Raw genomic sequence first — 24,065 nt, 5'->3', positions numbered from 1 at the left:
CGAGACTCAGGGGGAATGCTAATATGGTATAAATCTGAACTAATTAATTCAATCGAATTGATCAAACAGGAGAATTCTTTATCTGGTTAAAAATCAACAAGGAGGCTATCTGTGACAGAATAAAAACGTCTTCCTCTGTGCCACATGACATTCCCCCCTCAGAGTCACCCTACTTCAACGAAGAGAGCTTCTCCATTCTAGAGGAGAGGATTAGTCACTTTCAGGCCCAAGGCAACGTATCTGGTCTGTGGAGACCTGAATGCTAGAATAGCAGAAAACAAGACACTTATTAACGAGTCATGGGGATAAACACCTACCAGGAAGCAATAAACCTTTCCCTTCCCACATACCCCCACAGAAAACAACTATGACAAAGTGAAAAACAAAAATGGATTACAGCTCCTGAGGCTCCTGTCGAACACTGGGTCTGTACATAGTCAATTGCAGGCTGAGAGGAGACTCTTTTTGGTAGGTCTACACCTACAGCTCAATCCCTTGGCAGCAGCACTGTAGACTACTTCCTCACCGATCCTAAACCCAGAGTCGTCTAGAGCCTTCACAGTCAGCCCACTAAACACTCTCTCAGACCACAGTAAAATCACAGTGTATCTGAGAAGAGCAACCCAACCATGAAGCATCATGGCCCAATAAATTACATGTACTAAACAAGGCCTGATGATGGAGGTTTGCAAAACAGTACGAGACATCTACCAAAAAAGCAATTAGTAGCCAAAAAATACAATCTCTCCTGGACAACTTTTTAGCCTTAACATTCTCCTTCAGCATGAAGGTGTAAATTTGGCCGTTAGGAACATAAACTTTATATTTGACAAATTAGCCTCCTTGTCTAATCTAAAGAAGCATAAGAGCAAACCAAAAATAACAGAGAATGAATAAAATGTTTGATAATGATTGCAAAAATCTAAGAAAGTCATTGAGAAATATATCTAATCAAAAAACACAGGAGACCAGACAACAAAAATATACGCCTTCAATATGGGGAAACACTGAAGCAATACAAACGCACCCTAAGAACAAAAAAGGGAACAGCACATTAGAAATCAGCTGGATGGAATTGAGGATCCATAGAATCAAGACCACTTCTGGGAGAATTGGAGAAATTAAACAAAACCTCATCATGAGGAGTTGGGCTATCCAAAATGGGGATATGTGGAGAAATCACTTTGCAAACCTCTACAGCAATATAACAAAGAGCCCAGAAAACAAAAAGATATTACAAGAAAAATTACAAATCCTTGAATGTAGCAGTCAAAGACTATCAGGAATCCTGTGGATAACCCCAATTACAGAGAAGAATTATTGGAAAAAATATGCAATCTCCAACCCAAAAAAGGCCTGTGGTGCTGATGGTGATTTTAAAAATGAAATGAATCAAATATACAGACCACAAATTCAAATTGGCTATTACTCAAACTCTTCAACATTATCCTCACTGCAGGTATTTTCCCCGATATTTGGAACCAGGGACTGATTCACACCAATCTATAAAAAATGGAGACAAATTTGACCCAAATAAATTACAGAGGAATATGCGTTAACAGCAACGTTGGGGAAAATTCTCTGCAGTATTATAAATAGCAGGACTACATCAGTGTTCCTTTGACGAACACAACGTCCTGAGCAGAAGCCAGATTGGATTTCTAAAAATTATCGTACAACAGACCCACATTTACACCCTCCACACTCTAATTGATAAACAAGTTAACCAAAACAAAGGCAAATTCTACTCGTGGTTTTGTAGATTTCAAGAAAGCATTTTGATTTCAATTTGGCACGGAAGGTCTTTTTTATTAAAACTAATAGAAAGTGGTATTGGAGGGAAAACAGTTTATGATTTTATTAAATCAATGTACACTAAAAACAAATGTGCGGTTAAAATTGGCAACAAGCAAACAGACTTCTTCTCTCAGGCGGGGAGTGAAACAGGGCGTGCCCAATAAGTCCAACATTATTTAACATCTACATGAATTGAATTGGCAAAAACATAGTAGAGAAGTCGACAGCACTGGTATCACCTACGACAACACTGAAATCAAGTGTGTCTGCTGTACGCAAAGATACCTGGTGCATGCTGTCTCCACTCTATAAGAGGGGTTACAGCAACACCTAGATCATCTTCACAGGTTCTGTCAGACTTGGGCTCTGACGCGTTAACCTAAAAAAAACAAATATTAATGATATTCCAAAAAGGTCCGGAAATAAGGATGACCAAATATAAATTCTATTTGGACACAGTTCTATGTAGAACACACCAAAAACTACACATATCTAGGACTAAATATTCAGCAGACACAGGTAGCTTTCACATGGCTGTGAATGAGCGTGAGAGACAAAGCAAGAAGAGCATTCTATGCCATTAAAAGGAACATCAAAATTGAAATTCCAATTAGAATCTGGCTCAAAATTTTTCAATTCAGTTATTAGAACCAATGCTCTATATGGCAGTGAAGTTATGGGTGCCACTCTCTAATAATGAATTTACTAAATGGACAAACATCCAATTGAAGTATTGCATGCAGAGTTTTTGCAAGACTGTATTGCGAAGTACAAAGAAAAACTCCAAATAACGCATGTAGGGGCAGAATTGGGCCAATATCCCCTCCTCATTCGAATAGAAAAAAGAGCCATCAAAATTTTTACAACCATCTAAAAACAAGTGACCCTGAAAACATTCCATCACACAGCTCTACATGTCAAGAGATGAAACCAGAAGAAGAGTTCCCCTCAGCCAGCTGGTTCTGAGGCTCAGTTCACCAACCCAAACCAACCCAGTTAGACCTCGGGACAGCCCTCAGAAAATCTGGCCCAACCAAATCATCACAAAACAAAAAGAAAAATATATAACCTATTGGAAAGACCACCCACAAAAATCCAAAGTAAACTTCAATGCTATTTGGCTCTAAACAGACAGTACATGGTGGCAGACTATCTGACCACTGTGACTGATAGAAAATGAGGAAAACATTGATAGTGACAGACTCAGTGAGCACCAGTCTGGCTATAGAGAACCGGTCGTCACAGGACTAAACCTGGCTGCCCAGGGAGGACAGCGTGTTGCTCACTCTGCTCCAGGGGGAAGGTAGAGACAGAAGTGCATTTCCTACTACACTTGTGACAAAATACTCAGACCTAAGAGCATATTTCTTTCCCAAAATTATAATTCAATACAAAGAATTTGAAACTATAAAAGTATGAAGAGATAAATTCAAATATGTTTGGGTTGAAAAGCCAAAATGTGCAGTTTGGCAGCCAAGTATGTGTCCTCCTGCCACAGCCTGGGGGACAGCCAGTGAAAAATGCTAAGTAAGCTCTCTCTCTCTCTCTCTGCTCTCTCTCTCTGCCCTCTCTCTCTGCTCTCTCTCTCTGCCCTATCTGCTCTCTCTGCTCTCTCTCTCTCCAGTACCTTGCCTCCCTGCTCCTGCACAAGAAGTTTGCTGCTGACTTCATAGCTCATGGAGGAGTGCAGAAGCTGCTGGATATCCCCAGACCCTCCATGGCTGCTACTGGGGTGTCACTGTGTCTCTACTACCTAGCTTACAACCAGGACGCCATGGAGAGGGTAGGAGTCCATATACAGTGGCTTGCCAAAGTATCCACCCCCCCTTGGCATTTTTCCTATTTTGTTGCCTTACAACCTGGAATTAAAATATATTTTTTTGGGGGGTTTGTATCATTTGATTTACACAACATGCCTACCACTTTGAAGATGCAAAATGATTATAATTATAACATAATTATAATAGAGCCACCTTTTGCAGCAATTACAGCTGCAAGTCTCTTGGGGTATGTCTCTATAAGCTTGGCACATTTAGCCACTGGGATTTTTGCCCATTCTTCAAGGCAAAACTGCTCCAGCTCCTTCAAGTTGGATGGGTTCTGCTGGTGTACAGCAATCTTTAAGTCATACCACAGATTCTCAATTGGATTGAGGTCTGGGCTTTGACTAGGCCATTCCAAGACATTTAAATGTTTCCCCTTAAAACACTGTGTTGATTTAGCAGTATGCAGGTCATTGTCCTGCTGAAAGGTGAACCTCCGTCCCAGTCTCACATCTCTGGAAGACTGAAACAGGCAGGTTTCCCTCAAGAATTTCCCAGTATTTAGCGCCATCCATCATTCCTTCAATTATGACCAGTTTCCCAGTCCCTGCCGATGGAAAAACATCCCCCACAGCATGATGCTGCCACCACCATGCTTCACTGTGGGGATGGTGTTCTCGGGGTGATGGGAGGTGTTGGGTTTGCGCCAGACAGTGTTTTCCTTGATGGCCAAAAAGCTAAATTTTGTCTCATCTGACCAGAGTGTTACCTGACTGTCTGTCCCTCCTACAGGTGTGTCTGTTGCCTGTTGCCTGACTGTCTGTCCCTCCTACAGGTGTGTCTGTTACCTGACTGTCTCTCCCTCCTACGGGTGTGTCTGTTGCCTGACTGTCTGTCTCTCCTACAGGTGTGTCTGTTACCTGACTGTCTGTCCCTACTACGGGTGTGTCTGTTACCTGACTGTCTGTCTCTCCTACAGGTGTGTCTGTTACCTGACTGTCTGTCTCTCCTACAGGTGTGTCTGTTACCTGGCTGTCTGTCTCTCCTACAGGTGTGTCTGTTACCTGACGTCTGTCCCTCCTACGGGTGTGTCTGTTACCTGACTGTCTCTCCCTCCTACGGGTGTTTCTGTTACCTGACTGTCTGTCCCTCCTACAGGTGTGTCTGTTACCTGACTGTCTGTCCCTCCTACGGGTGTTTCTGTTACCTGACTGTCTGTCCCTCCTACGGGTGTGTCTGTTACCTGTCTGTCCCTCCTACAGGTGTGTCTGTTACCTGACTTTCTGTCTCTCCTACAGGTGTGTCTGTTACCTGACTGTCTGTCCCTCCTACGGGTGTGTCTGTTACCTGACTTTCTGTCTCTCCTACAGGTGTGTCTGTTACCTGACGTCTGTACCTCTACGGGGGTCTGTTACCTCGTCTGTCCTCCTACAGGGTGTCTGTTACCTGTCTGCTCCTCCTACAGGTGTGTCTGTTACCTGACTGTCTGTCCTCCTACAGGTGTGTCTTGTACCTGGCTGTCTGTCCCCTACAGGTGTGTCTGTTACTGTCTGTCCCTCCTACAGTGTGGTCTGTTACCTGTCTGTCCTCCTACAGGTGTGTCTGTACTGCTTGTCCTCCTACAGTGTGTATGCTGCCGGACAGTGGTTGTCAGACATGGTGCTATGCCCTGTGGCTCCTGGAGTGTTCCACGCGTCGGGTTGCTGCCACACACCATATTCTTCTCCATCTCCTTCTCATTCAGAGCCATACTGCAGCGTTTGACACCAGGACGGCCTTAGGAGACTAGTTAACCTGGTGAGTAGGGGGAGAGATTCTCTCATTCAGAGCATACTGCGGTCATCAGGAGACTGTTAACCTGGTGAGTAGGGGAGATATTCTCTCATTCAGAGCCATACTGCGGTCATCAGGAGACTAGTTAACCTGGTGAGTAGGGGAGAGATTCTCTCATTCAGAGCCATACTGCGGTCATCAGAGAGATAGTTAACCTGGTGAGTAGGGGAGAGATTCTCTCATTCAGCCGTACTGCAGTCATCAGGAGACTAGTTAACCTGGTGAGTAGGGGAGATATTCTCATTCAGAGCCATACTGCAGTCATCAGGAGACTAGTAACCTGGTGAGTAGGGGAGATATTCTCTCATTCAGAGCCATACTGCGGTCATCAGGAGACTAGTTAACTGTGAGTAGGGGGAGGATTCTCTCATTCAGAGCCGTACTGCAGTCATCAGGACAGTCAACCTGGTGAGTAGAGGTCCAGTAGTCCCTTGCAGTATTTCCGCTGCCGTCGCTATGTTGTCCCTCGGCTCTGATTTCAGAAGACAATTGTCATGCCAGAGGACCTTGGAAGTTGCTTTCCTTTTGTCGCATCAGCCCTGAAGGTGCGGTCTCTAGTTTAGTTTGTGAAGAAAACGTTCTCCGTGAGGACTGAGGATGTGTTTTTATTTTTTTGTCCCTCTGACCCAGTGCTGTGTCCCCTCTCTCTCTGTCTCTGTCTCTGTCTGTCTCTCTGTCTCTCTCTCTGTCTGTCTCTCTGTCTCTGTCTCTCTCTCTCTCTCTCTCTCTCTCTAGATCAGTACATTAGAGATCCTGAACACAGAGGACCAGGGCGCCATGTTGAGTGACGACCAGGTGTCTCTAGCCGTCAGACTGCCAAACACACCTGTATGTGCCTGAGAAGGTACTTCGAGGCCCACCTGGCTGTCAAGGTGGAGCAAGTCAAACAGTCCCTCAGAGAACTGAAGGGGGCGCTCAAGTTCACTCTCAACCTTACTACAAGGTAGATTCCTATTTAGTGATGTCCTGAGGTGAACACACTGACACTCATCCTGTTTAGGATGTCCTGAGGTGAACACACAAACATTCATTTAGATATATTATTGATTAGTTGAATGATTGATTATGGATAACGAAGACTGATTGTTGCTCGATTGTTTAAAAAAAAATCATTTCACCTTTATTTAACCAGGTAGGCCAGTAGAGAACAAGTTCTCATTATAACTGCGACCTGGTCAAGATAAAGCAAAGCAGTGCGACACAACAACAACACAGAGTTACACATGGAATAAACAAGCGTACAGTCAATAACACAATAGAATAAAAATTGGTTGATATGACTTGTTGTGTTGTCTGTGTCCCCCCCCCCCCCCCCCCCAGTCGTGTTCATACAGTCATGAGCAGGTGGTGACATGATGGACTTCCTGATAGAGTGTGGACCACACTCAGCTTCACTGGGAACCTGTTGAGGTGTTTTACACTCTCCTGTATTCCCCTCGTGTTACATACATCTCTATAGCCTGTGACTGGAGGAGTTACTATGGCAGGTACGTTAACCAGTAGTCTCTCTAATTGACCTGATTTTTTTAAATCTGCACATTCTTCTCATGAAGACATCACATATCTCTTTGCTCTTCAGCAGTTTCTCGCTGTCGTTTGTTGTCATGACAAAATGTACAAGTTGGATAATGCCTTTACAGATCTGTGACAGGCTGATGATGAACCATTGTGATTAAAAAAAAAAAAAAAAAAAAAAAAGTCATTTTTTCTTTCTCCAAGGTCTAGAAGGCAGTTCCTGTTATATCTTTTGTGAGCTAAGATAAACGTCCTGCTCAGTCCCCTCCTTCCCTTGTCAGTAAGACTGCTGTACCCCCGTAGAGATAATCCTCTGTTCTATCTACCAGGTCTGATACGGTGCGTTTCGCCCTGGACATCCTGGCCATGCTGACTGTAGTGCCAAAGGTTCAGCTGCTGCTAGCTGAGACTGTAGACGTGCTGGATGAAGGAGGATCCACCGTCTGCACTGTCGGTATGTCTCTCTAGATTCTCTACATCTATACTACTTGGTCAGTGTCTCTAGATTCTCTATATTTATACTCCTAGGTCAGTCTTTCTAGATTATCTATACTCCTAGGTCAGTCTCTCTATATTCTCTATCTATAATACTAAGGCAGTTGCTCTATATTTTCTATATCTATAATATTAGGGCAGTCGCTCTATATTCTCTATATCTATACTGCTAGATCAGTCTCTTTTCGATATCTGTACATGTTTTATACAATCTGATCTCTTTCTTAAACCTGTGACTGGACTATAATTTTTGTTGTTCTCAATACTGTTAGACAAGAAAGTTACCTTTTCACTGTGTTCCTCCTGCAGGAATGAGTATTATCCTGGGGGTGGCAGAGGGAGAGGTGTTTGTCAACGATGCAGAGATCCAGAAGTCAGCGCTCCAGGTGGTCACCAACTGTGTGTGTGCCCCCGACCAGACCCTCACTTCCATGGGCAGCTTTCTGCATCACCCCCCACAGGAGAGTGTGCTCAGCAAGATGTGGAACGTTGTCCAGGCCAACAACGGCATCAAGGTAGGTGACCTAGGGGTTGTGGCTCGTATCCTCTGTGTAGATGTATGTGTGCGTGTGTCTCGGGGAAGGGGGGGGGTAAAATACATCTTCCTCTTATTCCTCTGTAACTTACTACAGTAAAGACAGGCTTCTCGTTGATCGTCAAACATTTTAAAACTCTTTTTAAATTCTTCCAGGTCCTCCTTGGTTTACTGACGGTCAAGATGCCCATCACGGACGCAGACCAGATCCGAGCGCTGGCTTGTAAGGCTCTGGTTGGTCTGTCTCGCTCCAGGGCTGTTAGACAGATCATCTCCAAGCTGCCTCTGTTCTCCTCCTCACACATCCAACAGCTGATGAAGGAACCTGTGCTGCAGGACAAACGCTCCCAACACGTCCGCTTCTGCCGTTACTCTGCCGAACTCATAGAGAGGGTGTCGGGTAAGTCCAAACCTCCTTCAAAAACAAAACAAACCATTTTTATTTGCATAGCCAGTTTCATACAAAGGTAGCAATACGATACGGAAAACGTATATCAAAAATCGGAGATTTTTTAAATGTAGGGTCGGGACGATGCCACGAAGCACGTTTAACTTCTTTAGGAAAACAGGCTTATTGTTGGAAATAAACATTATGTTTTAGCCAGAGTCTCACATGTGTTTATTTTCCAAGCTATAGCACACAATGTTTTACATACAGCAGCTTTTTAAACGACCAAATTGTTTGGTCTGTGTGTTTTTTTAAATTTTTGCCGTGGGAAAAAATATTGCGATACTGATGTCGTCCCCGCCTCCTGATAAAATGAACGGTAGTATAAACAACTAAGACAAAAGGGGGCATCTTTCTTTTCATAACGCGTCTCTTTTCCTCAGGTAAACCCTTGTTGATCGGGACAGATGTGTCTTTGGCACGGCTCCAGAGGGCCAACGTTGTGGCCCAGTCCCGTATCTCCTTTCCTGAGAAGGAGTTGTTGCTACTCATCAGGAACCACCTGGTGGCTAAAGGACTCCAGGATACTGCCTCGGCCCTCACCAAGGAGGCTAATCTCCCCTGCGGCCCGCTCTCCCTCTCCATCCCCCTCTCCTCCTCGCCCTCGCTCTACTCGGCAGTCTCTGTAGCTCCTTCCCCCGTCTCTTCGTCCGCTGTATTACCCAGAACCCCAAGGGGCATGGTCAACGGAGGAGTGGTAGTGGCTGCTCGCCTCACTGCGATGACCCAATCATCTTCGTCTTCCTTGGTCCAGACGCCACGCCCCTCCTCCTCCCTGCCTCCTTGCACCCCTAACGGCCCACCGCCCCATGGATCGCCCCAAATCGGGCGTATCCTGTTCACGCGGGAGCGCTCCTCTGTCCTCTGTAGCCCTGGGACTGGTGGCAGCAGTGGGAAACGGCCCTCCAGTGTGCTGAGACTGAAGTCGGACCACGGAGCGTTCAGCCAGAGTCCTGCCATGAAGAAACAACTGGATCGACACCTGCCTTCCCCGCCTGCCCTGGACAGCATCATCACAGAGTACCTCAGGGAGCAGCATGCCAGGTTTGAATACTTTTTATTTTATTTAACATTTATGTTGACACCATCAGACTTCGGAAAGTATTCAGACCTTGACTTTTTCCACATTGTTACGCAACAGCCTTATTCTAAAATAGTATAGAAATAAAACAAATACCTTATTTACATAAGTATTCAGACCCTTTGCTATGAGACTCGAAATTGACTCAGGTGCATCCTGTTTCCATTGATCATCCTTGAGATGTTTCTACAACTTGATTGGAGTCCACCTGGTAAATTCAATTGATTGCACATGTTCTCAACTGGCCTACCTGGTTAACTAAATGTGAAATAAATAAAAGGAAACTAGTCAGGATCGAGGGAAAGATGAACGGAGAAAAGTACAGAGATCCTTGATTGAAAACCTGCTCCAGAGTGCTCAGGACCTCAGACTGGAGCGAAGGTTCACCTTCCAACAGGACAACGACCCCAAGCCCACAGCCAAGACAACGTAAGAGTCTCTGAATGTCCTTATTGGCCCAGCCAGAGCCCGGACTTGAACCAGATTGAACATCTCTGGAGAGACCTGAAAATAGCTGTGCAGCGAAGCTCCCCATCCAACCTGACAGAGCTTGAGAGGATCTGCAGAGAAGAATGGGAGAAACTCCCCAAATACAGGTGTGCCAAGCTTGTAGCGTCATACCCAAGAAGACTCGAGGCTGTAATCGCTGCCAAAGGTGCTTCAACCAAGTATTGAGTGAAGAGTCTGAATACTTATGGAAATGGGATTTTTCAGTTTTGTATATTTTTTTATACATTTCCAATGGTTTTACTTTGTAATTATGGGGTATTGTGTCTGAATTGAGGACTTTAAAAAAATGTATTTTGATAAATTTTAGAATAAGGCTGTAACGTAACAAAATGTAGAAAAAGTCAAGGGGTCTGAATACTTTCGGAATGTACTGTATTTATATTTCGGACTTGTATATTTTCTGTATTTCGTAATTCATTTGACATTTTGGGGATTTGCGTGTATTGTTCGGTATTACTGCGCTGTTGGAGCTACGAACGTAAGTATTTCCCTACACCTGCAAAACATGTGTTCTCAACTCAACCAATAAAATGTGATATTTATTCATTTATTTTACGTTTGTTACAATTTATTTTACATTTATTTAACTCAGCAAGTCAATTTAACAACAAATGTTTATTTCTGATGTATTTTAAAAATGTTATTTCAGGTGTAGGAACCCGGTGACTACCTGCCCCCCCTTCTCCCTGTTCACACCCCACCAGTGTCCAGAACCCAAGCAGAGGTGCCAGGCCCCCACTAACTTCACCTCCAGACTGACCAGCAGGGTGCTGTATCCTAAACACGGAGGGGTGGATGGGGGCTGCCTGGACAGACACCTCATCTTCAGCAGGTAGGCTTCACCTATCCTCAGGATGGCCCCCGGCTCGCATTACATCCAGGCCTCTTGTCTTGGGGGTGGGGGGGGGGGGGGGTTCATGTCAATAGTCTGACCTTAATTTCCTCACGTCCTTCAAAGGAGGAGAAGAAGACACTTTTAAAACTATTGAGATGAAGCCTCTGGCCGTGTCTAAATACCAGTACTAAACAGTAGGCATTCTGGGTATGCTAAGAAAGTATAGTATGTGAAATGTAGAACATTTTGTATGTTTTAAATGCCAGGATGTCATATTCATTTAGGCTTTTCATCAAAGTACAGTTCAGTGCACACTATTGAGGAAGATAGTTTTTCCAGACCCACGGGTTTGACAACAGCTGATAATCAGCTGAGAGGACCAAAAATGAGTGTCCCGGGAATCAACGCAATTACACATTTAAATTATTCATTCTCAGCAGGAGGAGCCTAGTATGCTGATATTTGTTACTTACTGCATTGGTTTTTACTAAACAGTACATTCTAGATAGTAGTAACCTAGTGGTTAGAGTGTTGGACTAGTAACCGAAAGGTTGCTGGATCGAATCCCTGAGCTGACAAGGTAAAAATCTGTCGTTCTGTCCCTGAACAAGGCAGTTAACCCACCGTTCTTAGGCCGTCATTGAAAATAAGAATTTGTTCTTAATTGACTTACCTAGTTAAATAAAAACATATATTTTTTATTATTACACAGCATGCAGTTTAAGAAAGTAGTAAGCCAGATTTTGGACATGGCCAGTGTCTCCTTGTAGATCTGTTAGGGACCCTCTACTTTCTCTTTCTGTAGCGAGCTGTTCCTCTCCCCTCTCTCTCTCTCTCCCCCTCCATCTCGTTAGCTAACCCCTTCATGATGTCTCTCTCCTCCCCCCCAAGGTTCCGGCCCATCTCAGTGTTCAGGGAGGCTGAGGAGGATGACAGTGGTTTCACCTGCTGTGCCTTCTCAGCCCGCGAGCGTTTCCTGATGCTGGGGACGTGTACAGGACACCTGAAGCTCTATAACGTGTTCAGCGGTCAGGAGGAGGCTAGCTACAGCTGTCATACTTCAGCCATCACTCACCTGGAGCCCTCACGGGTATGTAGAATGCATGGATGGTTGGTTGATGGATGGATCAGAGTGGTTAGGAGGAGGATGGCTACACCATCACTCACCTGGAGCCCTCACGGGTATGTAGATTGATGGTTGGATGGGTTGGATGGATGGATCAGAGTGTAGGAGGAGGATGGCTACAGCCATCACTCACCTGGAGCCCTCACGGGTATGTAGATTGGCTGGATGGTTGTTGGATGGATGATCAGAGTGGTTAGGAGGAGGATGGCTACAGCATCACTCACCTGGAGCCCTCACGGGTATGTAGGATGGATGGTTGGATGGATGGATCAGAGTGGTTATGGAGGAGGATGGCTACAGCATCACTCACCTGGAGCCCTCACGGGTATGTAGATTGATGGATGGATGGATCAGAGTGTGGAGGAGGATGGCTACAGCCATCACTCACCTGGAGCCCTCACGGGTATGTAGATTATGGTTGGATCAGAATGTTGGAGGATGGCTACCTGCAATCATCCCGTCTCATTGTTAATCATCATACTACTACTGCATCTAAAAGTAAGCTGCAAGCCCCATGCCCGGGTTCGATATTTGGCCCCACAGCGCCACCATCAGATGGAATTGGACACACCACCCTTGGATGATATCTTGTGTACTTCTTATTATTTAAAATTTAAAATGAGATCTTTTTGATGTATTTATTTTTATTTTTTAATGTTGACTACTTTAAACTCTTCTTCACCAGAACCGAAGGACCCGATCGTGTATAGTATCTAGGGATACACGTCTTTAACCCCCAACCCTATTTTCCAAGCCTCTTGCTCAAACAATATGGCCGCGATAAAGCCAATGAGAGTGCATGCATGATTTTATCCTGTCCAACAAGCCCCCCCCCCCCCCCCCCCCCCCTCATCAGTCAAACAGGTTAAGAGAGATGAAAACGTTTGCAGGTTATAACGCCACCGTGTGGTGAAGCTGAAATGTGTTTGCATATGTTGAGTCCTGACTGTGTTTGGAACGTGTACCGAGTTTGGTTACAATGCCAATATCCATGTCTGATTTATGTGCCAGACCACGCCCACATGAATGTTTATTGGTCAGTAGCAGCTGTTTTTTTGTTGACATGCTAGTCTGTAAAACATGTGTTGAGAGACCTTGGTCCACACATGCCATGTATCACATTTTTAGCAGATCAGTCAGAGAGGAGTGGGGGGGGGGGGTACCATCATGGTGGACCTTAAGGGTCCTTGAGGAAAATGTTTTCTTTGTGAGGAGAGGGACGTGTACATTTATACCGAATTTCGTGATTCTAGGTCACACGGAGGGAGAGGCGTGACCTTCCAAAGTTTGCGTTTTCAGTCTCTTGTTATAGGTCTTACCATCACACGGAGGTAGCATTTGTTCAGCAAATTACCGCAAGGAGAATAATAATCAAGGCCAACAATAGGGTTTCACCCAGCTTAAACCAATAACTGCTGCTGCTGCTACTACTACTAATATACTGCTGCTACTACTATTACTGCACTGCTGCTGCTACTACTACTAATATACTGCTGCTACTACTACTGCTACTACTACTAATATACTGCTGCTACTACTATTACTACTACTACTGCACTGCTGCTGCTACTAGTACTGCTGCTGCTACAACTACTACTACTACTACTAATACTACTACTAATGTACTACTACTACTACTGCTGCTGCTGCTGCTACTACTACTACTACGACGATAATGATATGCCAGCTACGGCTTTCACAGCTCAGCCATCACACCTTGAGCTCTATTCATCAAATCAGTCAATTCAATGTATTTCTGAAATATTTTTTCCATTAGCGGTAATCGCCGTAGCTGGTCTCAATAGTATGTTCAGTGGTAGACTGGCAGTAGGCTTCCCTTCTTCTTCCAACACTCATCTCTCCTGTATTTTTAGGATGGTTCTCTGCTGTTGACGTCTGCTTCGTGGAGTGTCCCTCTGTCAGCTCTCTGGAGTATGCAGTCTGTCTTCGAGATGAAGTTAGTCTCACTCTGAAGCCCGTAGTCTGAACTGTTTAGTCATTTCCTGTTTATAGAGACTTTCACTAACACGCAGCCGTCGTGATTTGTCTCCGTTTCAGGCATTCATTTTTGGACGACCATTACGTAGAGTTCAGTAAACTGTCACAAGACCGAGTGATTGGCACCAAGGACCAAGTAGCTCATGTAAGTCGACTCCACCTCTTCGTTTACACCGTGTCTTTTCTGTTATATTCTTTGAACTCCAGCACTGTCTTTAAAATCACTGGACGTGTATAATTCATATTTCCCTACATCACTGTATGAATAAAGAAATGAGAGGCCAGGGCATGGTGCTTCCTACGAGCAGTGAGCTGGTCTCTTTTTATTTTCACATTTTTTATCCATCTTCTGTTTTTTTCCAGCACCGGCTTTCTCAAGCTTAGGATGTTAATTTCACCTTCTTTTGTGTCCTCTCCAGATCTATGACATCCAGTCAGGTCAGAAGTTGCTGACCCTTAATGACCCTGGCCTGGCCAACAACTACAAGAGGAACTGTGCGACCTTTAACCCTAGCGACGACCTGGTGCTGAACGACGGGGTCATGTGGGACGTGCGCTCTGCTCAGGCCATCCACAAGTTTGACAAGTTCAATATGAACATCAGCGGCGTTTTCCATCCCAACCGCCTCGAGGTCATCATCAACACAGAGATTGTATCCTTATTACTTCCTGTTTGGTCCTTATTACTTCCTGTTTTGGTCCTTATTACTTTCTGTTTTGGTCCTTATTACTTTCTGTTTTGGTCCTTATTACTTCCTGTTTTGGTCCTTATTACTTCCTGTTTTGGGCCTTATTACTTCCTGTTTCGGCCCTTATTACTTCCGGTTTGGGCCTTATTACTTCCGGTTTGGGCCTTATTCCTTCGTGTTTGGTTAACATATAACATTTTTAACAATAAGGATATGAACAACTTAACGAAAATAACAGTCGCAACTCACTGCAATACATTTAATGTTCACTTTTATTAACAGAGCCAATCTAACTAATAAAATAAACACAATAATAATCTGTAAAAAATGCTCCTGGGATATCGCGTTCTGCTGCTTTTATTATGCGTATCGCCAGACGTGTAAAAACTCAGGGGACATCTAATTTGAGTCTTTCTAACTATGGCCTGAGTTTTTATCCAGGTCATGTCAGTAAAAACAGCCCCAGGATACGAACATTTTGATTTGGAAGCGATGATCACCTTGACAGCTATGCCAGTGGGACCTGAGAACGTTCCATCTCCTCCACACGGTGCCTGCCCTGGACCAGTGTAGAGGAGTGTTCAACAACAACGCCACGGTCATGTACGGCGCTATGCTCCAGGCTGATGAAGAGGATGACGTGATGGACCAACAGATGAAGAGTCCCTTTGGTTCCTCCTTCAGAACTTTTGACGCCACCGACTACAAACCCATCGGTACGACCTAAAGGTCATAGGTCAAGCGTAGGGATTTTGTTTTTTTTGTGGGGAGTGGCTGAAGTTGACTTCTGGTTCTATGTTCTTCCTCAGCCACTGTGGATGTGAAGAGGAATATCTTTGACCTGTGTACTGACACTAGGGACTGCTACCTGGCCGTCATCGAGGTAAACTTCCTGGTTTCATTTCCATTGCTGATATACCAAGTTGCGTCTTCTATCTCTGCTCTGACCATTCCATCAGTATATGGTTGTTATCATGTAGGAAGAATGAGCTGTGTTTGTGTCCCATATTCTTACTTATGGTTAGGCTTAGGGCTAGGGGTTAGGGGCTAGGGATTAGGGGCTAGGGATTAGGGCTAGGGAGGTGCAATGCTCCCTGATGATGCCATATTATTGCTCTCTGTTCTACTCTGGCTCTTAATCTGTGTCCCAAATAGACATTCAAAAAGAAACTAAAGAGTAGAATGTGGGAAGTGTAGTCCTCTGTCAGACAGCAGTTCATATCAAGCCGTGTGTTCTTCTAAAGAGTGGAATGTGGGAAGTGTAGTCCTCTCTGTCAGACAGCAGTTCTTCTAAAGAGTAGAATGTGGGAAGTGTAGTCCTCTCTGTAGGACACGCAGTTCCTTCTAACGAGAGAATGTGGGAAGTGTAGTCCTCTCTGTCAGGCAGCAGTTCTTCTAAAAGAGTGGAGAATGTGGGAAGTGTAGTCCCTCTGTCAGACAGCAGTTCTTCTAAAGAGTAGAATGTGGGAAGTGTAGTCCCTCTGTCAGACAGCAGTTTCTAAGAGAGTAGAATGTGGGAAGTGTAGTCCTCTCTGTCAGACAGCAGTTCTTCCCTCTAAAGAGTAGAATGTGGGAAGTGTAGTCCTCTCTGTCAGACAGAGCAGTTCTTCTAAAGAGTAGAATGTGGGAGTGTAGTCCTCTCTGTCAGACAGCAGTTCTTCTAAAAGAGTAGAATGTGGGAAGTGTAGTCCTCTCTGTCAGACAGCAGTTCTTCTAAAGAGTGAATGTGGGAAGTGTAGTCCTCTCTGTCAGTCAGGGCAGTTCTTCTAAAGAGTAGAATGTGGGAAGTGTAGTCCTCTCTGTCAGACAGCAGTTCTTCTAAAGAGTGGAATGTGGGAAGTGTAGTCCTCTCTGTCAGTCAGCAGTTCATATCAAGCCGTGTGTTCTTCTAACATCTTTAGAACCAGGACTCTATCAACATGGACACGGTGTGTCGCCTGTATGAAGTGGGGAGACAGAGACTAGCTGAGGAGGGAGAGGATGATGACGATCAGGTAAGAGATGCTGTCCTTCTCTCTACTAAACTCAGTCTAACTTTAGTCTCTACTAAACTCAGTCTAACTTTAGTCTCTTTATCTACATCAACTCTCTCCTAGTGTTCCTAATCTCTAATATCCAGTCGCTCCATTTCAACCCATACTGCCCAGTGCTCTTTGATCTGGGTTCTGAGATTCCATGCGGTTAAACACCAGAACTTTTGTTCCTATCCTAGCCCATCACTAAAACACCTGCTTCTATCCCAGCCTCTCCCCGCTGTTTCCCCCTTGTGTTAACTGTGTTCAAATATATTGATGTGTGTCTTTTTTATATATATTTCATCTTGTTTCACCAGGAGGATCAAGACGATGATGAAGACTCTGACGACGACGATGAAGATGACGATGATGACATGGATGACCTGGAGACAGACCCGCTGTTGGCCGAGCTGATCGAGGAAGGAGAAGGGGAGGAGGATGGAGGTAACGACTTCTCTCCATCGGATGATGAAGCCGTGGCCCGGCTGCTCAATGCTGAAGATGATGATGATGATGAGGATGACTCTAACAACGATGCGGAGATTGACCTGGGATGTGAGTAATAGCGGTGTCGTCTTGGGAAAATCCTTGAACACACAAAACATCCACTAGTCTAGAAGCGTAAAAAAGCAGCCCAAGACCGGCAGCATTGGCCTGGCACTATGTTTCCCCAGGTACCAAGAGGATCATGTCTGATTGATTGATTGATCGATTGAAACAATTCCAAATCAAATTTTAAAATCAAATTGTATTTGTCACAAGCGCTGAATACAACAGGTTGAAATAATTCAGTGAAATGCTTACTTACAAGCCCTTAAACCAACAATGCAGTTAAGAAACATTTGTGTTTAGTAAAAAATAGGGAAGTAAAAAATGTAAATAGCAAATAATTAAATAGCAACAGTACAATAACAATAACCAGGCTATATACAGGGGGTACCAGTACAGAGTCAATGTGCGGGGGCACCGGTTAGTCGAGGTAATTGAGGTAATATGTACATGTAGGTAGAGTTATTAAAGTGACTATGCATAGATAATAACAGAGAGTAGCAGCGGTGTAAAAGAGGGAATGGGAGGGGACAGACGATATAAATAGTCTGGGTAGCCATTTGATTAGCTGTTCAGGAGTCTTATGGCTTGGGGGTAGAAGCGGTTTAGAAGCTTTTTGGACCAAGACTTGGCGCTCCGGTACCGCTTGCCGTGCGGTAGCAGAGAGAACAGTCTATGACTAGGGTGGCTGGAGTCTTTGACAATTTTTAGGGCTTTCCTCTGACACCGCCTGGTATAGAGGTCCTGGATGGCAGGAAGCTTGGCCACAGTGATGTACTGGGCCGTTCGCACTACCCTCTGTAGAGCCTTGCGGTCGGAGGCCGAGCAGTTGCCATTCCAGGCAGTGATGCAACCAGTCAGGATGCTCTCGATGGTGCAGCTGTAGAACTTTTTGAAGATCTGGGGACACATGCCAAATCTTTTCAGTGTCCTGTGGTGGAATAGGTTTTGTCGTGCCCTCTTCACGACTGTCTTGGTGTGTTTGGACCATGATAGTTTTTTGGGGGAACCAAGGAACCAGTTTCAAACAGTAATTGTTCGTATGTACACACACTCACACAGTGACTGTCTTTCTATCTCCCTGTCTGTCTTCCCGTACAGCTGACAGCTCCGACAGCTCCGACGGCAGCACTGACACCTCGGACCTGGAGGACCAACTCTTCCTGTCTATGAGCGACTAAACAGGAAACGGGACATGACAACCAGGAAGTGGCAAAAGGGACACAACATGTATCCACCCATTGCCACATAAGCTGGAGGAATTGCCCCCCCCCTATGAATGTGAATTCATATGGACAAAGAGAAAAGATGAAATAAAAAGATCATATTTGAAGCAAGCCAGGTGTGAGATGGTAATAGTGAAGGACCGATGACTTGAGGTTTGTTGTTGGACATGACAGGCTACCCACTAAATTCCAAATGTAACCCTAGCAACTACACGCTAGGTAGGTCAGAGAATATTGCATTGCTTTTCAATGCCTCTAAAGATGTTCTTGGGTGTAGGGTCTCGGGGTTCCATTTGGAAGTCTGCACTAGTTTGACAGGGAAAAAATACTTGATATTTTAGACCGAAGGACAACTTAGACAGGATATCAAGACTTTTTCTTTATATGACGTGTAGCAATTTGAATTGTACAAAAATAGATTTTTTTCCCCAGATTTTTTTTTTGTGGGGCCCCTTTTTAATATAAATACTTTTTCTTTTGATGTTTTAAGTTGGTATGTTTACATTTTGTGGATTTGTAGCTGTAAAATAGCTACTGCTCTTGGATTTGGTATTTGTTATTATATTAGGATCCCCATTTAGCTGTTTGCGAAAGCAGCAGCTTCTCTACTTGGGGGTCCACACAGAACATGACACATGAAACATTAATACAGAACATTAATAGACAAGAACAGCTCCAGGACAGAACAGGACTAGTTGCTACATCCAACCCTGTTAAATGTAGTAGTTAATAATAAGGCTACTATCGCTTTAAGAGTGCAACCTTCGCCAGTTAAATTGAAGTCATGGCAACAAACAATGGAAGACTACTTTTCATTATTTTAGTGTTTCAGATTGACAGTTGTTCTGCAAATCTTTGCCAAGCTAACCAAAAACGATATATAGCTTCAAAACTGTTAATTTATTTACTATATTATTTGTTTTTTTTGTACTTTGTCAAATGCCAGTGACAATAATATGAAAATATTCATAATAAATGTAACTGAATGCTCCTATGCTGCGTTCGCTCTTGTACCCTTTTTCACACCACAGAGCCCAACTGGACTGTACTGGCCCGGTTACACATCCAACATAGTTGCTGGAATGGTGCTGTTACAGGGCAATGTAAAACAATAATATCCAAGCCTGCACAGTTCAGTCGGCGTTGGGAAAATAGTGTGAAACGGGTGTTCTATTTAGTTCTACAGTGGTAAACAGGTGTAGGGAGTTTAATGGCCTCTAGAGGTAAGTGTTGCTTAATGTGAATACATATTGATATAAAAACAGAGCCCTATATATATATAATATACCATTTACACTACCGGTCAAAAGTTTTAGAACACCTACTCATTCAAGGGTTTTTCTTTATTGTTACTATTTTATACATTATAGAATAATAGTGAAGACATCAAAACTATGAAATAGCACATATGGAATCATGTAGTAACCAAAAAAGTGTTAAACAAATCAAAATATATTTTTATATTTGAGATTCTTCAAAGTAGCCACCCTTTCCCTTGAAAACAGCTTTGCCCACTCTAGGCATTCTCTCAACCAGCTTCATGAGGTAGTCACCTGGAATGCATTACAATTAACAGGTGTTCCTTCTTAAAAGTTAATTTGTGGTATTTCTTTCTTAATGCGTTTGAGCCGATCAGTTGTGTTGTGACAAGGTAGGGGTGGTATACAGAAGAAAGCCCTATTTGGTAAAAGACCAAGTCCATATTATGGCAAGAACAGCTCAAATAAGCAAAGAGAAACAACAGTCCATCAATACTTTAAGACATGAAGGTCAGTCAATTCGGAACATTTCAAGAACTTTGAAAGTTTCTTCAAGTGCAGTCGCAAAAACCATCAAGCGCTATGTTGAAACTGGCTCTCATGAGGACCGCCACAGGAAAGGAAGACCCATAGTTACCTCTGCTGCAGAGGATAAGTTCATTAGAGTTAACTGCACCTCAGAAATTGCAGCCCAAATAAATGCTTCACAGAGTTCCAGTAACAGACACATCTCAACATCAACTGTTCAGAGGAGACTTTGTGAATCAGGCCTTCATGGTTGAATTGCTGCAAATAAACCGCTACTAAAGGACACCAATAAGAAGAAGAGACTTGCTTGGGCCAAGAAACACGAGCAATGGACATTAGACCGGTGGAAATCTGTCCTTTGGTCTGATGAGTCCAAATTTGTGTCTTTGTGAGACACAGAGTAGGTGAACGGATGATCTCCGCATGTGTGGTTCCCACCGTGAAGCATGGAGGCGGAGGTGTGGGGGTGTTTTGCTGGTGACACTGTCAGTGATGAATTTAGAACTCAAGGCACACTTAACCAGCATGGCTACCACAGCATTCTGCAGTGATACACCATCCCATCTGGTTTCCGCTTAGTGGGACTATCATTTGTTTTTCAACAGGACAATGACCCAACACACCTCCAGGCTGTTTTAAGGGCTATTTGACCAAGAAGGAGAGTGATGGAGTGCTGCATCAGATGACCTGGCCTCCACAATCCCCCGACCTCAACCCAATTGAGATGGTTTGGGATGAGTTGGACCGCAGAGTGAAGGAAAAGCAGCCAACAAGTGCTCAGCATATGTTGGAACACCTTCAAGACTGTTGGAGAAGCATTCCAGGTGAAGCTGGTTGAGAGAATGCCAAGAGTGTGCAAAGCTGTCATCAAGGCAAAAGGGTGGCTACTTGAAGAATCTCAAATATAAAATATGTTTAGATTTGTTTTACCTTTTGTTTGGTCAATGTGTTATTTCATAGTTTTGATGTCTTCACTATTATTCTACAATGTAGAAAATAGTCTAAATAAATAAACCTTCAATGAGTAGATGTTCTAAAACTTTTGACCGGTAGTGTATATATTTGTGTTTATTTATGTGTGTGTGTGTGTGTGTGTATATATATAAGGTGCTAATACAGCAGATATTTTCCACAATACCTCTCATCCATGACTGAAGTTTCCCTTAGGCACAGATCTAGGATCATATTCCCTCCCTAAATCCTATACTTTAACATTGATTGGACTGAAATATATCTGATGCTATGTCAGTGGTTAGGGGCAACTTTTTAGGCTACCTGACTTGAAATGGAATTGACCCCAACCCTGCTACCTACTCCGAGGGCTCGACTATCTGTTACCCATAGCTGCCACTCTGACACCTAGCTCTGGTGTTAACGAGCCGCAAAGTGAACACAATATGATTTTAATTGATTTGAATTCTGTTGGTTAAGTGCTTTAAGTTGTGTCCTTATTTCGGGAAAGGACCACAAATTCTCAAGACAAACATTGTTTAGAGTTGATCTATTTTAATAAAAATCTAAATAAAGTTTTCTCCGTTTTTGAGAACAATGTTTAGTGTCAATTTGTTTAATTCTACTTTAACATAGCCTGGTGTTGGATTTGTGTAACACTTGATTTAAATCCTGCAGTCAGGTATTTTTAATTTATTTTTAATTTTACCTTTATTTAACTAGGCTAGTCAGTTAAGAGCATTCTTATTTACAATGACGGCCTAGGAACAGTGGGTTAACTGCCTTGTTCAGGGGCAGAACGACAGATTTTTACCTTGTCAGCTCGGGGATTCGATCTTGCAACCTTTCGGTTACTAGTTCAACGCTCTAACTACTAGGCTACACTGCCACCCCATAATGCCTCATTTGTCCGCATGTCTTTATAAAAAAAGGCTATATTATAGGTTTATACCTTTTTTTGTGTCAACGTGTCAAGATTTGTGGCGTTATGTGTACCAGTCCAAGTCTTGTGAATCTGTTTTTGTCGATACGTTGTCGGGGACATCAGCCTGACAGTTACAACACTATCCACTGAGGTACAGCTGTTCTCTTCCAGGACAAGATGTGTGCCTGACCCATTGCCAAGCTCTTTCACAATAAGCTAACTGGGAAGCAGTGGCAATTGTTACTGAGTGACTGTCTGGGTAAATAAACAAGAATACAGTCATGATTTATCTAGCGAACACCATAGAGCCGTCCAATACAAATCTGGACCTCGAAGCCAGTTCCACTCATTTTTTCCCCACATCATACTTCCTTCTAATCACACAGTGACTTAGACCTGAGACACCATATGGATGGAATTATCAGGTCAAACAGAAAACCAGCAGTACTGCAGACTTTGTAGGGTAACATTTGAATATCTCTGCCATAGAGATACAATGTTCTGTATAATTCTGACTGAGATCCTGTGCCAATCTCCAGGAAAAGACGTCGCTCTGTCCTCACACAAGGACAAACTTCTTGGCCATTACTTCTGACAATGCAGTTATTGAATGCAGCGAAGGTCGTAGAGATAACCGTATAAAATGTTGTGATTTATAGACCTATTCGCCTAATCTCCCTTTCTCTATTCTACAAGGAGAAACTGACTGGACTTGAATGAAATGTCGAGCCGATTTCAACACAATGCGCTGCATATTTCAAACGTTCAGCTCCATTTGAGTTTTGCCCTTAACTGGTGTAACATAGCATAATCCTCCTCCTCCTCGGTCGAGGAGAAGGAGTAGGAATCGGACCAAAACGCAGCGTACCTTAACTGGTGTAAATCTAATTGTTACGGACACGTTTTATCGAAAGATACAGGATGTTATTGAATGATCGTAACAATGTTTCCCTAGAAAGCTGTGTGACAAAGGAAGCAAAACTCAACAGTATCTCCACTATTTTCCAGTATTTGAATGTACAATATACAGTCATTCTCTTATCTGAGAACGTGACTGATAGTAAAATTTCGCCGGGAGGGAAAAATGTGTGTTTATGTGTGTGTGTGTGTGTGTTCTCCAGGCTACCCTTTCTCTACCGGCCCTCCCTCATGTGGAGCCCTTCACCAGGATCAAAGCCAAAAACTGGAGTCACCAAGGACTGGATCAGTGTGTTTGTGCATCTCTCTCTCTGTGTCTCTCTCTCTCTCTCTGTGCATCTCTCTCTCTCTGTGTGTCTCTCCTGTGTGCATCTCTCTCTCTCTGTGTGAATGCCAGCAAGAAGAGAGAGATTGCAGCAGAGAGACAGACAACCAGAGAGAGAGAGAGAGCTGCACACAGGAGAGACGACACACACAGAGAGGAGGATGCACACAGGAGAGACAGCACACACAGAGAGAGGGAGATGCACGCAGAGAGAGAGAGATGCACACAGGAGAGACAGAACACAAAGAGAGAGAGAAGAGATGCACACAGAGAGACAGACACAGAGAGAGAGAGATGCACACGGAGAGACAGACACACAGAGAGAGAGAGATGCAACAGGAGAGACGACACACAGAGAGAGAGAGATGCACACAGGAGACACACGAGAGAGAGGATCCACCAGAGAGAGAGGAGTTGCACACAGGAGAGACACACAGAGAGAGAGAGATGCACGAGGAGAGAGAGAGAACAGCAGAGAGAGAGATGCACAAACACACTTGATCCAGTCCTTGGTGACTCGTTTTTGGCTTGATCCTGGTGAAGGGTCCACATGAGGGAGGGCCGGTAGAGAAGGGTAGCCTGGAGAACACACACACACACAACACATAAACAACATTTTTCCCTCCGGCAAATTTTACTACGTCATCGTTCTCAGTAAGAGAATGACTGTATATTGTAACATTCAAATACTGGAAATAGTGGGAATCTGTTGAGTTTTGGCTTCTTTTGTACATTTAAAGCTTT

General features: G+C 43.9%; 1 pseudogene; it reads left to right on the top strand.

The window, feature by feature from the left end:
- The window catches only part of LOC112069826 (DDB1- and CUL4-associated factor 1-like), a 29,052-nt pseudogene extending 9,289 nt beyond the window's left edge, over positions 1–19,763 (top strand).
- The last annotated feature ends 4,302 nt before the right edge of the window (positions 19,764–24,065 follow it).

Source organism: Salvelinus sp. IW2-2015, unplaced genomic scaffold (genome assembly GCF_002910315.2).
Source record: "Salvelinus sp. IW2-2015 unplaced genomic scaffold, ASM291031v2 Un_scaffold1127, whole genome shotgun sequence".
NCBI classification, from domain to species: Eukaryota; Metazoa; Chordata; class Actinopteri; order Salmoniformes; family Salmonidae; genus Salvelinus; species Salvelinus sp. IW2-2015.
The sequence above is the reverse complement of the archived record's forward strand: the minus strand, read 5'-3'. Positions and strand labels throughout refer to the sequence as shown.